The 22829-nt window shown below is 39.6% G+C and overlaps 1 pseudogene; it reads right to left on the reverse strand.

The window, feature by feature from the left end:
* Positions 1 to 21921: 21921 nt before the first annotated feature.
* On the reverse strand, positions 21922 to 22253 carry LOC102486880 (mitochondrial import inner membrane translocase subunit TIM14 pseudogene; annotated as a pseudogene).
* Positions 22254 to 22829: the final 576 nt, after the last annotated feature.

The raw sequence follows: 22829 nt of genomic DNA on the forward strand, positions 1-22829 counted from the left end.
AGGAAATATACTTAATTTCTCCTGTTAATCTCTCTCTCTCTCTCTTTTTTATTTTATTTTTTCACTTTAATTTTCAGGCCCCTGTGAATCTGAGAGGATAGATCACAATTTTTTTTCTCCCATTATACTTCCTGACAATGTGAGCATCATACACTAAGTGTGGCACTTAAGCCACCTGACTGCTAAATTTCTTATATTATACCTTCTAAATCAGGTATCTAGAAATCAACTACATTAATGATGTTTGTTTCAGTGCTAGCAGTAAAACTGGCTGTGTTTGACTTACTGAAAGACAGTAGTATCCCACTGGGTAGTGCCTTAGTCTAGTAGTAAGTGCTGTGGCATTATGTCAGTGTTTAGAGTTAACCATGGAGTTAACCATGGCTGATTGTAGTTCATCCCCCAGCCCCAGTGTATTAAAAAGTATACCAGGAGTGGGACCAGCAGGTGACATGGTTGAGGTGCTGGACTGTCACATGGCTGACCACAGTTCAAGTCCTGGACCTGCTGGCTTGAAAATCATGCCAGCCACATGTGTGTGTGTGTGTCCAAAATCCTAGGAGGAGAATGGAGAAGAAGGGATTACAGCATGGCCTCCTCCCCAGGTGGGGGGGTGATATCTCACTTCCCCTCTCACGTTCTCTTTCTGTCCCTCCCTGGCATGCACACGTGTCCCATGGCAAAAACCTTAAAAAAAAGAAAAAGTACTAGGAGCATGTGTGTATGCCCAGGATCCTGACTGAAAGGACGGATGAAGGAAAGGGGTTTATAGTATGATGGGGGGGGGGGGGCCTTGCTCTCTTTCTTCCTCTAGCCATGCACATGTGCTCTCTGGCATTTTAAAGAAAAAAATTTCATTGTCTGGAGTGGTGCCATATCAGATAAAATATTTGCTATATTGTGATAAAACCTGTTCACTATACCCTACTTTCCTAACTTCAACTCCAGGCCACCTTCAACCTCAATAAGATCAGCCTTTATTATATTATATATAAAAGCAGCATGGTTGAAGATAATATGCTCTTGATATCCCCTACATATTTTTTTTATAGTTTATGGTGTTTCTTGAGCAGGGTTTTGCTGTGGCATGATTCTCCTGCCTCAGCTTTCCAAGTAGCTGGGACTAGAAGAGTTTGCGACCATGTCCAGGTCTTGAAGACAGGATCTCACCATTTTGCCCACACTGGCCATGAGCTCATGATCCTCCTGCCTTAGCCCCCTCAGCCCCCCTCTCCCCCCTCAAGTGGTCTGACTGAAGATGTAGGACTCATACTCTGGATGTTTAGGGTGGTTCAGGATGTAAACCTGGGCTTCAGTTTGCTAACTAGTAATGCACATGTGCTAATGCACATCAGGTGTGCATTACTTAGGGTTGGGCCCTCAAACGGTTTTGTTTTTTAATTAGTTTGTAATTAAAAGTGTTCAAGGAGATATGGGGGAACTTGTACTGGGACTTTAATCAACTAGGTATTTTAGCTTAGAAGAGCAGTCTGAACAAAGGAGAGGATATAGGGAGAGCTACTTAAGTAAAACTCGTATGAACTAGTGAGAGATAAAGTTAAAAGGGGGAGTTTGGATTAATCAATAGTTTTGTTTGTTTGTTTGTTGTTGTTTTCCCTCTTTATGGGGTCAGTCCCCTATTTCAGTATTCATTTTAATTCTCCAAAAACAGCTAGAATTTTTTTCCTTTAATAAAAATACCCCAGACACACTTTGAAGTCCTAGAGTAAACCAGCAACAGAAGGAAGTAACCCCCCCCCCCCGGGGGGGGGGGGGGGGGGGGCGGGGGGGGGGGCGTGGAGAGCCAGCATCATCATGAAAGCTCCAGCATTCACACCTGATATTGTCAGGAGCCCACTTAAAAAATAAATTACAAAAGGCTGTTTTGGGAAGAGACAGTGGAATTGTTACTAAGAGAGATACTTGCTATAGAACGCAAGTGCTCAGCAGAGAGACAAACAGCGAGAAATCACCCTTCAGGGGAATGGCCACACTACAGTTCTTTCTCCTTCAGTTTCCTTTTGGAATTTTGGGCATGCACACACAAATTCCATGTGTGAATTTCAAGCCTCTGGGTCTAGGACTCAAGCCACAGTCAACCATGTGGGAGTCTAGCAATGTAATCATTACACTATCTGCTGATCCCACCAATAGATTTTTTAAAAAAATTTGTTTGCTCTCTTTTTCACGAATGGTGGGATACCCTTAACAGAGTCCTCATGCCTAGCTCCACTAGCCAGCTCTGAGTCATGGCACACGTGTGCGTGTATGCCGAAAATCCTGAGAGGAGAAGGAATTGCGGTGTGGCCATCCCCCGGAGGTGATTTCTTGCTTTCTGTCTCCCTGTCTCTCCAGTGAGTGCATGCATATGATAGAAAAAAATATCTCTTAAAAAAGAAAAAGGAAAGATAGATTTGGAAAAAATATCTCTTCAGGTAGTGTAAGTGAGAGCTACAATGACTGACTGTGGCTTACCACTTAACGTTGGTTAGATATTCTTTCTAATATGTTATACAGTCTCGCGATGAGTTAGTTATCTGAAGGCAAACTCCCATAGGTTTGTTTTATTTCATTTTTGTAATCTTCTACTCCCCTCCTGGTATATTACATTATATACAATCACACCTAGGTAGCCTGATTTTTTTCATTTGCATTTGTATTTATTGGTCTGTATATGTTTGCGTGATTATACCACTACCAAGCATCAGTTTCTGAAAACCACTGGAAGATAGGCATGTTCTAAACATGTTATAGACATTCTGTACATGTTATGGATCCCTGAATATAGCCTTTTGCAACTTCATGATTTTGCATGTGATGTTCCCTCTCTGTAGTACTTGTTTCTTCCCTTTTTGCTTGATAAAAATTTACTTCTTTCCCAATATGTAATACTTTTGTAAAGAGTAACTTAAGTGATTTTTCTCAATCCTCTTATTTTCCTGTTTGCTTCTTCCCTTATGCCCAGTAGTCCTGTCTGCTAAAGGTGGAGTACATGATTATGCGTCTAGAACCTTCCCTCCCTTTCTTTCATTATAAATAATACTTCAGTGAGCATTTTTATGAATTATACTATTTCTTAGAGAGTTTTTTAAAATTTTATTATTATTATTATTTTTTTAATTTGACCAGAGAGAGAGAGGAGGAGGAGGAAAGTGAGAAAGCAACAGGCCCGGGACTTGAACGGCAGTCAGCCATGTGGGATTCTAGCACCTTAACCACCACACCACCTGTTGGCCCAGAGAAAGAGAGATTTTTGCTATAGAGCATGTGCACTCACCAGAAAGACAGACAGACAGAGAGAAATCTCCCCTGAGGGGGTGGGAACGCCACAATCCCTTCTCCATTCTCCTCTCAGGATTTTGGGCACACATGCACATGCACCTACCCAGTGTGAGTTTAAGCCACTGGTTCTGGGACTCAAACCACGGTTGACTGTGGGAGTCTAGTAACAAAACCATTACATGTCATCTGCTGGTCTTACATAATATTTTTAATGCTACAGGGCATGTGTGGCATGGGCAGTAGGAAGAGAAGGAGTAAGAAAGAATTAATGTAGAAACAGAAAGAAGAAAAGACTCCCCAGCAGGTTGTAATCATGCCACAATCTTCCTTCCTCCATTTCTCCATCCTTTGAGGATCCTGGGCAAGTGCACTGTGCATACGCCTGGCGTAATGCTATTGGGGCCTGGCCTCAAAACCCCTGAACGTGAGTCGAGTATGTGGGATCTTGCCTCCTCTGTGCAGCACCTGACTGCTGCTCTACAGGGTGGTCTTATGATACTTGTATTTGTTGTTTTTTGACATTACTTTTCCTTTTTCTCTCTTTTTTTGAGAGTTTTTTGGTATAGGGCGTGTGCGTTTGCCAGAAAGACAGAGACAGTGAGACAGAAAGCAAAAAATCATCCCCCCCAGGGGGGGATGGCCATGCCACAATCCCTTCTCCTCCATTCCTGTCTTGGGTTCTTGGGCACACACATACACGTGCCAGGCGTGAATTTAAGCCACCGGGTCCAGGACTCATACCACGGTCGACTACATGGGAGCCCAGTGACATAGCCATCACTCCAACTGCTGGTCCCATTTTTTTAACATTACTTTTATAAGATAAATTTCCAGAAATGCAATTACTGGGCTAAGATGTGAATATTTGAAAACTCTTAGTATATATATTGCCAATATGGCTTTTGAAATGATTGTATGAATTTATAACTTTAGCAATATGAAGCTATCTATTTTACCATACTTTCATTGGATTCAATATTTTCATCATTTTAACCCTTAGCAATTCCATTGTCAAAAAATGTATCTTTTTTTTTTGAAGAGGTTTTTGCTATAGGACGTGTGCCCTAGCCAGACAGACAGAGAGAGACACAGAGATAGAAAGCGAGAAATCATCCCCCAAGGGGGATGGCCACGCCGCAGTCCCTTCTCCTCCATTCTCCTCTCGGGATCTTGGGCACGCACACACGCACATGTGCCTGGCATGAGTTTAAGCCAGTTTAAGCCACGGGGTCCAGGACTCGAACCGCGATCAACTACGTGGGAGTCCAGCGACATAGCCATTACGCTAACAGCTGATCCCCCCAAAATGTATCTTATTTTGCATTTCTGTGAGTAGCGTGAGCACTTTTCAGTACCTGAACCTGTTGTATTTTTCTTTTGTGATTTAATCTTTGACATTTGACACTTCTTACACTAGAATCTTGGTGTTTTTATTATGAGCCACTTAAAAGTTGGGGACCAGCAGATGGCATAATAGTTACATCACTGGACTCCCACATAGTTGACTGTGGTTTGAGTCCCAGACACCGGTGGCTTAAAACTCATGCCGAGCATGCGTGTGTGCATGCCCAAGATCACAAGAGAAGAATGGAGGAAAAGGGATTGTGGCATAGCCATCCCCCCAGGAGTGATTTCTTGCTTTCTGTCTTTCTGTCCCTCTGTCTCTCCAGCTACCAGATGTATCCTATAGCAAAACAAAACTCTTAAAAAGTATTTTAAATATTGATCATAAATTTATTATATATATATATATATATATATATATACACACACACACACATATATATATTTAAATAATTACATTATTTGACTTTATTTATTTATTTTTATTTGTCCAGGGATGGAGGGAGAGAGAGAGGGAAAGTGAGATAGATAGATAGCGAGCTGCCAAGTCCATGAATCAAACCATGGTCAGCCATGTGGGAGTCCAGCAACCTTAACCACCATGCCACCTGCTGCCCCCTCCTTTTAAAAAGAATTATTTTATTTAATTTTATGTGTTGTCATTTAAATTTTTTTCTTATTTTTAGTTTTTGAAGTTGATCAGAGAGAGAAGGAAAGCAAGCTGCCAGGTCCAGGACTCGAACTGTGGTCAGGCATGTGGGAGTCCAGCCGCCTTAACCTCCATGGCACCTGCTGGCCCCAATACATTTATTATATTAGGTAGTTGGAAAAGTCATGATATATTAAAAAATATGTCATGTCCAACAACTGAATATTTACTTTTTACAATTTACAGTGGTTTTGCTTTTTATTTAAAATTTACTTTCTCCATGAGAGTGACGGGCATCCCCATCATGGCTTTTACACTCAGCCTCAGCCATCCTTGTTCACAGACATGTGTGTATGGAGCATATAGAACAGCCCCAGAATCCAAGTAAGACATTCTTATGTGTGGATCTAGTTGTGTTACTGTAGCTCCACTTTCTTTGTGTGTGTGTATGTATATATATAAAATAAAATTATCTAACTTATTTATTTAATTTGACCAGAATGGGACAGAACGAGAGAGAGAGATAGAGAGAGAGAGAGAAAGTGAGAAAGCAAGAGAAAGCAAGCTGCCAGTTCAGGGACTCAAACCATGGTAGATCAGGTGGGAGTCCATCATCCTTAATCACCATGCCACCTGCTGGCCCCCCTTTAATATTTTTTTTAAGTACAGAAATTTATATTAACTTACTGATTCTTCAAATTTTAGAATCCAGCGCCTTTAACCACCATGCCACCTGCTGGCCCCTCTAAGGATTTTGGGCATATTTGTATACATGATTGGCATAGTATTTCCAGTCACAAGTCTGGAACTCAGGCTGCACAGTTAACCACATGGGGTCCAGCACCTTAATCTCCATGCCACCTGCTGGCCCCACGACCTCTTTTAATTTTTGATATTTACTTCTTTTGCATTACTTTATGCTAGTAAAACTTCTTTTATGCCTACGTGAATGAAGGTCCAGCTTTCCATCAACACTTATTACCTCTACCACATTCCCATGTTATATTATTATATACTCTAAAATCTCTATTTTAAGCACCTGTATTTAGAAGTCAACTTTTAAAACTAATTGCTTTTTTTCTTTTGTCAAAGAAAGACAGAGAAAGCATCCCCTGATGGGATGTGGTCACCCTGCAATCCTTTTTCCTTCATTCCTCCTTTCTATCAGGATTTTGGATACATCTTCACAGTGCCCTGCATGTTTTTCAAACCTCCACTGCTGAGATTCAAACTGTGATTGACCATGTGGGATTCAGCTACCTGAACCATCGAGCTGCACATCTGCCCAGCATTGTCATTTTTTTTTTAAGTTTTGTTTCAGTATTTTGTGATAGAGCTCTTTCAAAAACATTACTTTTATTGGGAACCAGCAGTTAGCGTAATGGCTATGTCGCTGGACTCCCACGTAGTCGACCGCGGTTCGCGTCCTGGACCCGGTGACTTAAAACTCACGCCGGGCGCGTGTGCGTGCGTGCCCAAGATCCCGAGAGGAGAATGGAGGAGAAGGGATTGCGGTGTGACCATCCCCCCTGGGGGGTGATTTCTCGCTTTCTGTCTCTATGTCTCTCTCTGTCTGGCGAGCGCATGCGCCCTGTAGAGAAAATCTCTCCAAAAAAAAAAAAAATTACTTTTATTGAGTTGTCGGGAAAGTCATGACACATTTTTGAATAGAAAAATACATTGACTTTTTTGTGAGGTAACCTAATGTTAAAATATTGAATAGATGAAAAAAGTCATCTTCCTATTACCTTTTAGATGCCTAAATTTAAACCATTTGAGAATATAACTTGGAACTAAAAAAGTTAATTTTAATATCTTTTGCTTTTTAATTTGTCTGGTCATGTGTTTATGTCAGAAAGAGACAGAGAAAGAGAGAAAGAGAAGGCAATTCCTAGTGGGGGGGCCTCATCATGCTGTAATGTCTTCTCCTTTGTTTCCTTATCCTGTCCAGATTTGGGGCATGCATATACACCCAGTGTTTTTTTAATATTTAATTTATTATGATTATTTGTTCATTTGATCAAATAAAGATACAGAGAGAGAGAAAGTGAGAAAGTAAGCTACCAGTTCTAGGATTTGAACTGTAGTTGGCCATGTGAGAATCTAGCACCATCTCCTGGTCCCTCCCAGTGTATGCTTTGTTTTTTACATAAATTAACCCATTTATTGTAAGCAAGTGATATTCCAAATGTCTGTAGTGCTTTTACTGGTCTTTCAATTCCTTCTGTCTTCTGATGACAGACTTTTCTGTGATAGCCAAAGTGGTAGTATAGGTCCAGGCACCATTGGCTACCAGTTTCCTGTAGGAATCACAGTTCCAAATACCCACAGTCCATCACTTCATCTTGCCACAGAAGGAGCAAGTGTACTTGGTGTGCTGGCTGATTTCAGTTTTCTTCACCATTTTCCTGAGGCACCATAGCAGGTCCTATAGTTACTGACAAGGCGATCTTCTTGGTGCATTTAGCCTTATCGCTGCCAACGAGGTCCAAGCACAGAGATAAAGAGGCAGACAGACACAGTACCCCCAGTGTGTTTTTCAAGCCCTTGGGGTTAGGATTTGAATCACAGTGAGTCATGTGGGATTTGGCTTCCTTGACTACCAGGCTACAGGGCTGGCCCTCATATATCTTATATTTGTGTCTTTTGCTTGTTCATGATTAAAAAAATATATAGTTGTACAACTTATTAGCTATTCTTAAAGTTAATCATGTTGATTATCCTTTGCTTGGCTTGGCTTTACTTTTTTAAAATTAGAAGTGTGTTTTTCACTGTTAAAAAATATTCATACAAGTTTTGAAAGGGCTGTCTCTGTGGCCTAGTGGTTGAGGAAGCCAGATCCCACATGGCTGACCATAGAGTTCAAGTCCCACTCCAGTGGCTTGAAAATTTACTGGGTGTGTGTACATGTGTGTCCAGAGATTCAATAGAGGAAAACAAAATAAAACACACACACACGCACACACCCTAAGCAGAGTCTCAATAGGATGGAGATACGGAGGAGAATCAATTATGACATGAGCACATCCCATCGAGGGATGATTTCTTCCCTTCCCTCTGTATTCTCTGATGAGTGTGTGCACCCTCTGGCAAAATAGAAAGAAAAAAGAGAAAGTTTTGAGAAATACAGAAGAATATTCCAATAAAATGTTTAAATGTCCAGAATTCTGTTATTCATAGGCAACTATATGCACTATTAGTTTCTTTTATGTCAAAGCATATTTACTAAAATGAAAATGTTCATGAATGAAACAGTAGTTAATGTTGTGAACCTTCCCCTGTAAAAAAGTGGAAATGAGGGAGTGGGCATGGAGTAAAATGTTTTTAATAATATCATGTTAAGAAAGAAGGGCTAGCAGATGGCATAGCGGTTATGTCACTGGACTCCCACATGACCAACTGTGATTCCAGACTTGGATATGGTAGCTTGAAAATCATGCCAGATGTGTGTGTGCGTGTGTGCCCAAAATCCCTGGAACAAATGGAGAAGGGATTGTGGGATGGCCATCCACCCGGGAAGTGATTTCTCACTTTCTCTCTCACTATTTCCGTCTCTGTTGAGTGCATGCACTCTAAGGTAAAAACCTCTCAAAAAAAAAAAAAAAAAGAAAAAGAAAAAGAAAAGAAAGAAGCTGGGGGCATCAGGTGGCATGGTGGTTAAGGCTCTGGACTCCCGCATGGCAGACCGGGTGTCACACTGGGTATGTATGCATGCATGTGCAAAATCCCAAGAGGAGAATGGAGGAGAGATTGTGTTGTGGCCATCCCCCTGGGGGGAGTTGCTTTCTCATTTTCCTTCTGTCTATCTCTAAGCACACACATGTGCCATCTTGCAAACTAAAGAAAGCAAATTATTTCATTGAATTAAATGACAAGGACACTGTTGACTATATAGAGACAGTGTGAGAGGAGGGGGAAAAATGGCAGAGGGTGAAAGGTAGGGAATCAAGGGGGGGGGAAGCAAAATATATAAGAAATAAGAAAAAATGATTTGTTGATGATAACATATATAGTAATATCCTTGATTGAATACAGTGTATTCTGGATGTAAAAAAAATCATTAAGTTTTGGTGAAGTGATTTTGATTAAAGGTAAAGAAATGCAAGTGTGGATTTCAGACAGCTTTTTTATTCTTTTTTCTTTTTGTTCAAATAAGAAAAAAAATCAGGTAGTTTCCATTTTCCGGAAAGAAAATACGAGACTGAAAGTGATTTTCATTTTTTTTAGAGACAGATTTTTGCTATTAAGATGCATGTGTTCGCCGGAGAGACAGAGAGAAAGCGAGAAATCACCCCCCGGGGGGATGACCAGGCTTCAATCCCTTCTCCTCCATCCTCCTCTCTAGATTTTGGGCATGTGGATGCCCGGTATGAGAATCAAGCTACTAGTCTGGGACTCAAGCCACTGTTAACTACATGGGAGTCATTGACGTAACCATTATGCCATCTGCTGGTCCCAACTGAAGATGATTTTCTTAATGATAAGAATGAAAGTACATGGAGCTGGTATATGACATGGTGGTTAAGGCTCGTGATTCCCACATGATTGCTGTTTGAGTCCTGGACCTGGAAGCTTGCTTTCTTGCTTTCTCTCTCTCTCTGAGTATACGTGTCCATAGCAAATTAAAATGTAATAATAATAAATAAAATTAAGTAATTCTTAATAAAAAGAATAAAGATAGAGGGTCAGAGCATCTTATTTAGAGATTCTCTGAGAAGTAGAAGAAAGTGGGTTTCAGATCCATGTTAGACTGGCATTAAGGATACTACCTCTTACCATCTCACAAAAGGGAATGAAAACATGTGGGTGTGCATAGTGGTGAGATTGGAACTTTGATGGAAAGTATTTCAGAGGGTTCAGTTTCCAAATTCAGAAATTCTTCAACCAGTAATGGATCTTTTTTGCTTTTTAAACAAAAGAAGTTTCAAATTCCAATTTTTTTTTGGTGTATTCACACAGACTATTTTTGTTTTTATTAGCAAAATAGCAGTTATTGGCCCAGTTGTAGTGGTTGATGTGTACTGCTAGAAATTGTGCTTCACAGACTGGAATCATGTATGGGAGGGCTGGGTTTGATTCCTGGTCCAACCTAAAGGTCAGGCACAGTGTCATTAGTCTGTAATTCAGCCACTTAGGGAGGCTGAGTCACGATGTTCAGGCTGACCTGTACAACACAGCAAGACCCATTCTAAAAAGCTGGTGCATGCCTGTAGTGTCCTGGCTGAAAGGCTGACACAGAAGGATGGCAACATGAGAAGGCCCTATCTTTAAAAAGAAAAATAGTAGTTATGCAGTATTATGTAGTTCTGCATTATGCATTTTTCATTTTATTATCTTTTGAATCATTTGGATTGCATAATGAACACTTTCTCATCATTAGATGTTTTCAAATGGTGCATTATTATAATGTATTCAACTGCCCAATTATGTGACATTTAAGTTAGTTTTTATTAACATATAACAACAATATAACATCAGACACTCCTATGTCTTTGTGTATATTTTTTAATTTATATAATTTTTTAGGGGTAGCCAGTGGTGTGTTGGTTAAGACAGCTGGATCCCACATGGCTGACTGTGCAGTTCTTGTCCTGGATCTGGAAGGTGGAGAAATGGGCACATGTGTGTATGTGCCCCAAATCCTGAAAGAATGGAGGAGAAGGGACTGTGGTGAAGCCATCCCCGCTAGGGAGTGCTTTCTTACTTTCCCTCTCTCTTTTTATATCTCTTTTTAGCCTGCCCTATATCTAATAACATATTTCCCATGGCAGAGAGAGGAACTTCCCATGGGGTATTCACACAACAGTCCATCCCTAGCCTCAGCCAGCTAAGATCATGGGAAGACATATCTATCCAGGATGTACAGTAACCACTTGGGATGTGAACCTGGAACCCTTCCATGAGGCTTCAGCATGGCGAAGTGTTGTTAGCTGGCCTATACATATCCTCATTTATTCCCTCAGGGGTTCATTCCTAGAGATTAAATTGCTGGGTCAAAAATTATAAGTATTTTATATGTTTACAGTGGATTCTGGAAAATCTCAACAGCATGCTTGTGTGTGTGGCAAAGGGGGCCCTGATATCTAGTATCTGTTCTTGTGTGAATACTCCCTCTATGGCCTATTTCAGTCTGATAACTGAATCTTACTGAACAATGGTGACAGTGTAATTGTATACCATTATATATTTTTCTGACCATAACAATACACATAAGTAACCTCCGCAACGTAGACAATAATCAAATGTAGAAAAATAATTCAGAAGTGATTAGTTTAAATGTTTAGTATTTTATTTTAATATAATTTATTGCTTTGTAGGTTTATATAACATACTTAATAATGATTGTGTTTTAAAATGGGTTGCTGGGACCCGGAGATGACGTAATGGTTACTTTGCTAGATTCCCACCTAGTTGACCGCAGTTTGAGTCCTGGACCCGTCAGCTTATTCATGCCAGGCTCATGTGTTTGCATGCTCAAGATCCCTGTAGAGGAGAACGGTGGAAAAGAGATTGAAGCATGACCATCTTCCCCCCATCCCCAGGGATGATTTCTTGCTTTCTGTCTCTCTGGCAAGTACACCCTATAACAAAAATCTCTCTCTCTAAAAAAAAAGTAAAAATAGAAATAAAAATGGGTTGCAAAATTGCTGGCAATTTGACAATTGATTTCTGTGAGCCCCTGTGAGCAAAGTCCAGAACACACTGCTAGACTTCCTTTTCTTCTCTTCTTTCTCCTTGCCTCTTCTCTTTACTTTGTCCTATTTCTGATACATACAATGGAATTTTTCACCCCTACATAGATGTTTTTAATATAGGAATAAATATATGTATAGAAAGCCTTCTTTTCAATTATGCCTTTTAGGTTTGTCTTAATTTACCCTTAAATATTTATCACAAATGCAATCTGTTTCATTGAAAGAAGTGAAATTTGGATTCTCAACTTTATTATTTTTTTCTCAAAAGACTACTCATTTTTCCCCAAAACATAATTGAGTAACTGATAATGACTATTCATTGAATTAGTTAGCTCTTACTGTTTCTAATCATTTTTCAGTTATTCTCTAGAGTTTTCCAAATATATGACCATATCATATGCAGACAGATAACTTTACTGCCTTGCTTCTAGTATTTGTTATTTTATTCTTCTGTATAAAGAATAACTTTGGAACCCGCAGATGGTGTAATGGTTACGTTGATGGACTCCCACATGGTTGACTGTGGTTTGAGCCCTAGACCTGGAGGCTTGAAACTTATGTGGGGCACGTGTGTGTGCATGCCCAAAATCCTAAGAGGAAAATGAAGGGATTGTGACATGACCATCCCCCTGGGGGGGTAATTTCTCATTTTCTGTCTCTCTGTCTCTTTGGCAAGCACACATGCCATATAGCAAAAATCTCTCTTAAAAAAAATAGGATTAAGTTGGCTAGTATTTGAAAAGGAGTGTTACTATTGGGCACCTTTGTATTTTGCTTGACTTTGTAAATGATTCTAATGCTTCATCTTTATCTGTGATAATTGCCTTTTGGGTTGTTATATATTTATTTTATTTAAAATTTTCTTAAACAATTACTTTATTTAACTTTATTTATTTAAATTTGACCAGAGGGGGACAGAGAGAGAGAGAGAGAGAGAAAGAAAGCAAGAAAGCGGGGACCAGCCGGTGGAGTGGTGGTTGAGGCGCTGGATATTCCCATATGGCCAACCATTGTTCAAGTCCTGGACCTGATGGCTTGCTTTCTCACTTTCTCTCTCTCTCTCTCTGTGTCTCTGGTCAAAATAAAATAAGTAAATCAATAAATAAAATTTAAAAAAAAAAAAAAAGAAAGCTGCCAGGTCCAGGACCAGAACCACGGTTGGCTATATCGTAGTCCAGTGCCCTTAACCACTATGCCACCTGCTGGCCCCATTATATATATTTTAAAAGATAATGTTAAGCAAATATCCATCTGTGGGAGGCTGCGCACTGGCGAGTTTGCCGAGGTTTCTCAGGGAGCAATTACCATGATTGGTTCCCTTCCAAAAACCTGACCTTCGAAACCTTGCTCTGATTGGCCACTAGAATCCCTCAAATTTGCATATCTGGCACCTCATGATTGGTCCAAAAGCATCCAATCATAACCCACCATTTATAACCAACCACGGCCCACCGTTTACAACCAATCACGGCCCACCGTTTACAACCAATCAGGGCCCACCGTTTACAACCCACCAGAGTGTATATAACCATGATGCCTGGCCCACAGTAGCCAGACGACACAGACGACCAGGAAGATGACACAGACGACCAGGAAGATGACACAGACGACCAGGAAGACGACGACGACCAGGAAGACGACGACGACCAGGAAGACGACGAAGACCAGGGAGGCAACGGCTGAAGAGCCCGAAGAGCTGAAACACCGCGCAGTCTCCAGACAACCTGGGAGACCCTGAAGAGTTGTAACACTACATCGTCTCCGGACGACCCTGAAGAGCTGTGACACCACGTCGTCTCTGTGCTGCTCACAGTAGACGACGTGACCCTTAAGAGCTGTGACACTGCATCATCTCCGTGCTGCTCATGGTAGACAACGCGACCCTTAAAGAGCTGTGAGACACTGCGTCGTCTCTGTGCTGTACCCTGCTGCCCACAATAAACGGATGACACTGTCGTCTCCGTGCTGTAACACTACGCCGCTTGTCCCGGCTCTCACTCCTTCACTCAGGAAACCTGTTGGGCTGTCCCCCTGGGTCAGGACATCCATCTATTTCTATTTTACTAAGACTTTTTAAGTCAGGAAAAGAAGTTGAATTTTATGACCAGACAACATATTAATGCTTACAGCCTTCCTATTCACCTCAGTGTTTGTTAAGTTTTTGTTTATTTATGATTTTTACTAGAGGCTTAAATATTGATGGTTTTAGTTATTTGGCATAAGCGACAAGGTGTACCAGACACCAGGAAGTATAGTTTGGATATGTTTATTTTTCTTCTAATGAACTTCTCTGCGAATCTATTGACATCTCTGCTGTGGGGACTTCTGGGGTCTATGTATGAAGGTTGAGCTTTTAATGAGGGTTGAGCTTTGATTTTAGCAGTTTCCCTGCTTGAGGGAGCACCTCCCACACTTGAGGATGGGAGTGGGAGGAGGGTGAGAATGACCTTCTGTAATACTGTGGATCATTAGCTTTGTATGGTGAATCAGAGTTAATGTCTGCTTAGTCAGATTTGATCATCTCCTTCAAAGCTTGCTCCTTTTCAACCCTAATGACAGGTTGAGAAAAATCCAAATGAAGAGTCCAAAAGGTTGTCCTTGATGTTCCTTCTGCTATGTGAATGTAGTCTCAAGCTTTTGTGATCCCAACTTACCTTAGAGGCCTTCCAATGTCCCTAACCCTCAACTCTGCAAGTCATGGGTTAGGACATTTCTGGTAATTCTCACTTAATTCTTAACTGTACCTTATACTCCTGGGGCAGTGCATATAGAGTCACAGCCTTAATTCAATATTGGTATTTTCTCTGGGTTCTTTGGTGATGGCAGTTCCCTCACTAGTTTTGTTTCATTTTGTCTTGTTGGTGGATTTTGCATAGTGATCATGTACAAAGATGTTGTTTTATTCAGAGCTTTAAAAAATTTGCCAGAGGGCATGTGTGTTCACAGGAGAGAGAGAGGGGGGAAATGAGAAAGCATCCCCATGAGTATGCTTACATCATGATCTTTTCTCCTTTATTTTCCTTTCAGGAGTTTTGACATACATGCACATGCACTTTGTGTATTTTTCAGGCCTTGAGGTACAGGACCCAAATAGCTCTGTTGACCATGTGGGATCCATCCTACCACACCATTCAGATTTTTAAGGTTCTTTTCACATAGCTACAAAATCCTCCTCAAAAGTGATTATATCATTTCATATTTCTGCCATGAGACTTTTATTTTTTTCTTAAATGGATTTTTTTTCTTTATTCATGATGGAACATGTATAATTCCCATGAGAAAGACATATATATTACATAATATGTATTTATATAATGTGAGTATACATATATAATATATGGTGAGAGAAAGAGAGAGAGAGATGAGAACTCTCCACCATCTGATCATCCTGTGATCCCCTTCTTCCAGCCCTCCAGTCCTTTGCATCAGTTCTCATGTGCATGCCTGGTGTATTTTAGTATGACTGAGCCAGAGTTTCCAACCAGGTCACTATGAGGGATCCAGTTTCTCTTGTGCAACGCATTACCACTTGCCATGGAGCTGATTATGGTCTTTTTATTTTTTAATAATTATTTTATTTTGGGACCAGCAGTTAGTGTAATGGCTATGTTGCTGGACTCCCATGTAGTTGAACGCGGTTCGAGTCCTGGACCCAGTGGCTTAAACTCACACTGGGTACGTATGCTAGTGTGTCCAAGATCCCGAGAGGAGAATGGAGAAGGGACTGTGGTGTGGCCATTCCCCCCGGGAGGTGATTTCTCGCTTTTTGTCTCTCTGTCTCTCTCGCAAGTGCACGCGCCCTATAGCAAAAACCTCTCCAAAAAGAAATTATTTTATTGTATTCATCATTTTATTTTTTTAATTTGACCAGAAAGAGAGAGAGGAAAAGTGAAAATGCAAGACTTGAACTGCAGTTGGCCATGTGGGAGTTCAGTGCCCCAACCACCGTGCCACTGGCCAGCCCCTCATTGTGGTCTCTTTTTTTTTTTTTGGAGAGGTTTTTGCTGTAGGGTGCGTGTGTGCGCCAGAAAGACAGAGAGAGACAGAGAAACAGAAAGCAAGAAATCCCCCCCCCAAGGAGGATGGCCACGCCGCAATCCCTTCTCCTCCATTCTCCTCTCAGGATCTTGGGCATGCATGCACACATGCCCGGTGTGAATTTAAGCCCCTGGGTCCGGGACTCGAACAGCAGTCGACTACATGGGAATCCAGCGACGTAGCCATTATGTCAACTGCTGGTCCCTGGTCTTTTTATTTTTAATTATTATTTTATTAAATTTTATTCATTCATTCATTTTATTTTAATTTGACCAGAGAGAGACAGAAAGAGACAGAAAGAGAGGGAGAGTGAGAAAGCAAGCCTCCAGGTCCAGGACCTGAATCGTTGTCAGCCATGTTGGAGTGTCCAGCACCTTAACCACCATTCCACCTGCCTCTGATTGTGGTCTTAATAGGAGGAATAATGTTTAAATTTGTATATTCTTGATGGTTACAGATAATCATATATTCATAAATTTATTGGGGAATTGTATATGCATCTCAGTTGTTTAGAAGAAATAGTTTTGGTAAGATTTTTGCAGGGATAGCATAATTACCTTAAAAGTTTTTTGTTTATTTTTAACCTCCCCCCAAGAAGCTGTTCTCATTATAATGCATGGTGATTGTTTACATAGGTGCAACACAAGTATTAATTAACCATACAGGCCTCCTTGAGTTTACTTTTGCATGTTAAAGCCCGCACACTATTATACAAATACTAATGTTGAAAAATTAACTTTGTTACTTTTTATAAACAATAGGGCATTTAAAAGTGCTGTTGATTGCTCTCCCCTGGCTAAGAAAGCAAGCCTGGATACTTGATACACCTACAGTAATACCCATAAATATCTCTTGAATTCCTAAGGTTCCTGGCCTGCCAGGAAGTGACTGTCTTACTATGTATAAAGATAACCCCTTGTAAAGACAGGAATCAGGCCAGTTTTTATGAAAGAACCTGTAAAGTCAACACGAATTTCTTTAAAGTGACCTGTCATATCTGCTGATTAAATGAGCATTATTCTCAAATATGACACTCGAGGTAAAATTTTGGTTGCTCTCTATATAATAGATGTGTTTAATTATGTCCTGGTAAAAGAGGAGGCAGATTCTTTTTGAATCTGCAAGTATTTATTTCGCCATGAAATGTTGAGAAATTTTGTAAAAACGTGAGTTCTCAGGGTTAATAAGAACTATTATTTTTTTTTTTTTTTGAGAGAGAGAGATTTTTGCCATAGAGTGTGTGCACTCGCCGGAGAGACAGAGAGACAGAAAGCATGAAATCACCCCCAGCAGGGTTGGGCATACTGCAGTCCATTCTCCTGTCAGAATTTTGGGCACACATGCACACGAGTCCAATGTGAGTTTTAAGACACCGGGTCCGGGAATGAAACCACTGGTCAACCATGTGGGAGTCCAGCAAAGTAACTGTTATGTCATCTGCTGGTCCCCAAAATTAGTATTTTTAAATGTGTCATTTTGGTTTGCAAAAACATAGCTTTTAAATTGTTATATTGCAGTTGTGACTGGCAGGTGGTGTGGTGATTAAAGGTATTGGACTCCCACATGGCCAACTGCAGTTTGAGTCCCGGACTTGGCAGCTTGCTTTCTCACTTACTCTCTCTCTCTCTCTCTCTCTCTCTCTCGTCAAATTGAAAAATGATAATAATAAGTAGTTAAAATTTAAAAAGACATTTAAAAGTTGTTATATTGTGGCTATAGCTAGCTTAAAAAAACCATTATAACAATTTAACAGTATTCCAATCAAAATAAACTTTTCCATGATTAATTCTCTTAATACTATTTTCTTTTTCCTTCAGAACTGAGGTTAGCAGTCTGCTGTTGTGAAGTTGTGTGCTTTTGGACTAAAATGTGTGTCTTGGACTAAAATGTGTGTCCTGGAAATCCTGACTCAGTCCAAAGATGGTCTGAAAATTGAAAAGATATCACCTTAGAAGTCTATACTTGATATTCAATTCTTTGAAGTGAGAATGGTTTGAAGTACCTGCTGTAGTGTTTTCTCCAGGTTCTGAAGCTGTTCTTTGAGGAAGACACAGATTCTAGCCTGTAGCTTAGAGCTTTTAAGGATACATCACAGTAAAACAAAAATAAATTTTAATGACTCCTGTTAATTTGCTACTGTAATTTATAATATTAAAACTGGGCAGTATAAAACTCAGTTTGTGTGTGTGTATATGTATATATATACACACATTTATATGTAACTATTTCTTAATAGTTTCTATCTATATTTCCCTTGAGGGTATATTAGGACAATGAAGTTATTTTCACATAACATTAAAATTTATAAGATATTTATATGAATAATATTATCTTATACGAACTTAACCTGGGAAAGGCTCATTTGATTTGACAACTTTCCTCATGCAAGTCTCATAAGAATAACATTAAACAGGGCCAGCAGATGGTATGGTGGTTAAGGTGCTGGACTCGCAAACGTTTGTCCACAGTTCAAGGCCCGGACCTAATGACTTGAAAATCATACCAGCATATGTGTATGTATGCCCAAAATCCCAGGAGGAGAATGGAGAAGGGATTGCAGTATGGTTAATCCCTCTTTGGGGTGATTTCTCTCTTGCTCTCCCACTGTCTCTTTCCACTCTGATGAGCACACACACCCTATGGCAAAAACCTTAAAAAAAAAATTAAACCTAATTCTTTGTAGAATCTCTATTTTTATAGTTGAAAGAACAGATCTTTTTGATTTTACTGAAGCATTGTGGGAATTCTTATATAGTTTAGTGTGAAGTGTTTGGTGTATTGTGAAAGTTCTAATTTTGAAATATTTATGTTCTGATTAGAGGAATGCAAAATAGTATTTGTCAGAGAATATTTGCTCGATTAAGGTAGAATCATGGGCAGCTGGCAGGTAGGGTGGTGATTGAGGTGCTGGACTCTCCCACATGGCTGACCATGGATTAAGTCCTGGACCTGGCGCTTTGCCTTCTTGCTTTCCCTTTATCTCTTGTTTCTGTCTTTCTCTGGGCAAATTTAAAAAATAATAAAATAAATCTTTAAATAAATAAATTACATTTAAAAAAAGGAAAGAACCATGGAGCAAACTTCTGATGTGGTGAGTAATGCAGCCAGATCCCACGTGACCAATTATCAAGCTCGAGCCCTAGACCCAGTAGCTTGAAGAACACACCAGGCACGCGTGTGCATGTGCCCAAAATCCCAAAAGGAGAAATGGAGGGAAAGGGATTGTTGCAATGTGACTATCCCCCATGGAGGGTGTTTTCTCACTTTCTCTCTGTTTTTCTAGCAGGAAAAAAAATTAAGGTAGAATCATGGGTGCCTGAGAAACAGGCACCATAGTTGGTTACCTATTTAATCAAAGTAACAATAAAAATAAACACAGAATATAACACTTTAGCAGTTTCATAAATAAGGAGGAGTCTTTATCCTTTTTTTCTTTCGGTAATCAAGGACATAATGAAGTCAACAGAAAATTACTCTGGTAAGACACAGAATATCTGCTACTTAGGCACATTACACAGAAGATGTAAAATAGCCTGTCATATGGAAGATGAAGGCATTAATCAGTATCATAAGGCAGGAAGCCTATCAAAGTTGAATGAAATTTTCTAACATTTAAAATGACTCCTAGTTTCTTTTCAGAGTTGGCTATTATAAATCACAACAAATAAAATTCACTTTCCTGGCTAGGTCCTTCATTATCCTCTTTCATATTTTGGAATAGACATTTTGCTTTAGGTCAATAGTTCTATGGGGATCTGTGAGATCAGAAATTATTAAGATAATATAACAAATTAAGATATTATTTGTATTTATATGCAATATATTAACCTAATAAATAAAAAGATAAGCCATTGAAATATTTTGTAGTCTTAATTTACTATATGGTAAACATCAATAATTACAACTCACATAAAATAAAAGCTCTTTGGAGTCCTCAAAAAGTCCAAAGAGTATAAAGAGAATAGGAGAAAGAAAGGTCCAAGAATCTCCTAGTTAGGATAAAACTACTCTTTTTCTTTAAAAAATAAACACATATTCAGTTGTACTTCTCTGTCACTGTAGCTCATGGTATGGTCTCAACCAATTTTCACTTTTAGCCAAAGTAACTAATTTCTGTTTCACACATAGAAGTTGAGGGTGAATAATTGAGAGCTGTATCACACACCAGCCTTTTAGCAGATTAGCAGAGTTCATGAGTACGCATACAACTTTTTAGAGTCATACATCTTTTATACTTTTTTTATTTTTTATTTTTAGGTTTTTGCCATAGGGTGCTTGCATTTGCTGGAGAGAGACAGAGAGAGAGAAAGTGAGAAATCATTCCCCTAGGGAGATGACCACACTATAGTCTCTTCTCCATTCTCTTCTCGGGATTTTGGGCATGTATGCACATGAACCTGGTGTGATTTCATGCTGCTTGGGTCTGGGACTCTAACCTCAGTCAGCCATATTTGAGTCCAACACCTTAACCACTGCACCACTTGCTGGTCCATCCTTTAAACCTTCTAAAATTGGCAAAACTTAACTTTCATTAACATCACCCAAAACTATAACTTGTCAATAGCTTTAAAAAAAAATAGGGAAAAGTTTATCAGTTTAGAGCCAGCCCCCTAGTGTAGTAGTTAAGTGCTAGGCCTACAGAGCCAGATTCCACATGGCCCCCTATGGATCAAATGCTGTCCAATGGCTTGAAAAATATGCCAGATGGTACATGTGTGTTTCAAATCTTGGTGGGATGGAAAGATGGAAGGAAAAGGATTAAGACATGACCATGTCCCATTGATAGGAATTTTCTGTGTCTCTGGCAAACATACACATCCTCGTATACACATGTTTAGAACTATGCTTTAGTGATCAGTGTTTTGATATTTTAACTTACTCGGAAATTGTTAAGGTATCCAATAATTTTTAACTCAATATCAGTGTAAGGTTTTAGATTATCTAAAGATTTTGGAAATTATACTTAAGTTCTCATGGCATAAAACATGCTTACTAATTAAATAAAAATATGTTGGAGTAATGATTTAATGTAGTTGAACATGGGAATTTAAACATTTCATAATTATAAAAGTTAGGACTAATATTAGGTTGTTTGATGAGTTAAAGGCATAGACTTTTTAAAATTAATGAAATAAAAATTTTATCAGTGATATTACATATGTAGGTCAATTTCTTTTTAGTCAAAATCAGAGCTGAATTCCCTGTTAAATACAAGGTTTCAAATTGCTGGGCCAGTTGTCTATACCTTGAATAGTTTTTCCTCCCAGTAAGTCCCGATGCTAATTCCACCATAACATTTATTACATATTTTAATTACTAGTTTGTCAGTCTTCCACTAGCCTACAGGCTCCTTGTGGGCTCTCTTCATTCTGCCTTTAAAACGTATACATAGGTACCAAATTATTTGCTTAATGAGCAATATATCTATTCAAATGGTAATATATTTTTCCAAATTATTGAGAATTGCTTAATATTCTAAACTAATTTGTAGTCTGATTTAAAATCCTCAGATTTAATCAAACTTGTACCAAGTCTGACTTAGCTTGTGTTAAATCTTTTTTTTTTTTTTTTAGATTTTTGCTATAGGGCATGTGCGTTCACCAGAGACAGAAAGTGAGAAATCATCCCCCCAACCCCTGCCAGGGGAGGACAGCCATGCTGCAATTGTGTCTCCTCCCTTCTCCTCTCAGGATCTTGGACACACACACACAGTAGCCCAGTGTGATTTTTAAGTTGCCAGATCCAGGACTCGAACCGTGATCGACTACCTGGGATTCCAGCAACATAACCATTACACCATCTGCTTGTGCTGTGTTAAATCATTTTTAAAATTGCAGCTCCGAAGCATTTTATTGTAAAAAGTTGATACTTGTATACATAAACTAATGTGAACTTAAAAATCATACATTTACTTCATTTTTTAGCCTGTCCTTCTAGTAAATTTTTAGCTTTGTTGATTTGGACTGCTATATAAGGAGCTCCTCCTTTGCCTGGATGATTTAAAAGCATAATCGGTTGATGAGAATCTCTTCTTTTTTCTTTATCTGCAGTGGGACTTATACTTAATGTCAATGCTACTTCTTATTTTGTCATTTTGGGTTCTGTAATAGCTGCCACTGAAAGCAGATTTTGGTCGGCTTTGAAAAACTTGTTTTACTTGAGGCTCCATATGCTTCATGGCTTGTGAAATGTCACAACCTGCAATACCAGCAGCAGCAACTATTAGTCCACTACCAGTGTAGTGGGCATGGCTCTGGCTTGGCTCCCCCTCCTTCACCATGAGTGCCGTTCATCCTAGTCCAGAGCTAAAGAGTCATAGATTTTATAAAAAGTCAAACTTACTATGTTAGACTCATTTGCCAAAATTTGCCCTTATTATTGCAAACTTGGTACATTAAAAGGTTCCTACTTAGATTTGGCAAGCATATATTTGTTTTTTTTTTTTTAATTTATTTTCTTTCTTTATTTATTTTGAGAGGTTTTTGCTATAGGGTGTGTGCACTTGCCAGATAGACAGAGACAGAGAGACAGAAAGCGAGAAATCGCCCCCCAGGGGAATGGCCACACTGCAGTCCCTTCTCCTCCGTTCTCCTCTCAGGATCTTGGGCACGCACGCACACATGCCCGGCGTGAGTTCTAAGCCACCGGGTCCGGGACTCGAACCATGGTCGACTACATGGGAGTCCAGCAGCATAGCCATTATGCTAACTGCTGGTCCTCCAGCATATATTTGTTTTTGAGAGAGATTTTTACTCTAGGACACATGCACTCACCAGAGAGACAGAAAGCAAGAAATCACCCCCGGTGGGGATGACCATGAT

Source organism: Tupaia chinensis, unplaced genomic scaffold, assembly GCF_000334495.1.
Source record: "Tupaia chinensis unplaced genomic scaffold, TupChi_1.0 Scaffold146346_1, whole genome shotgun sequence".
Taxonomy (NCBI): domain Eukaryota; kingdom Metazoa; phylum Chordata; class Mammalia; order Scandentia; family Tupaiidae; genus Tupaia; species Tupaia belangeri.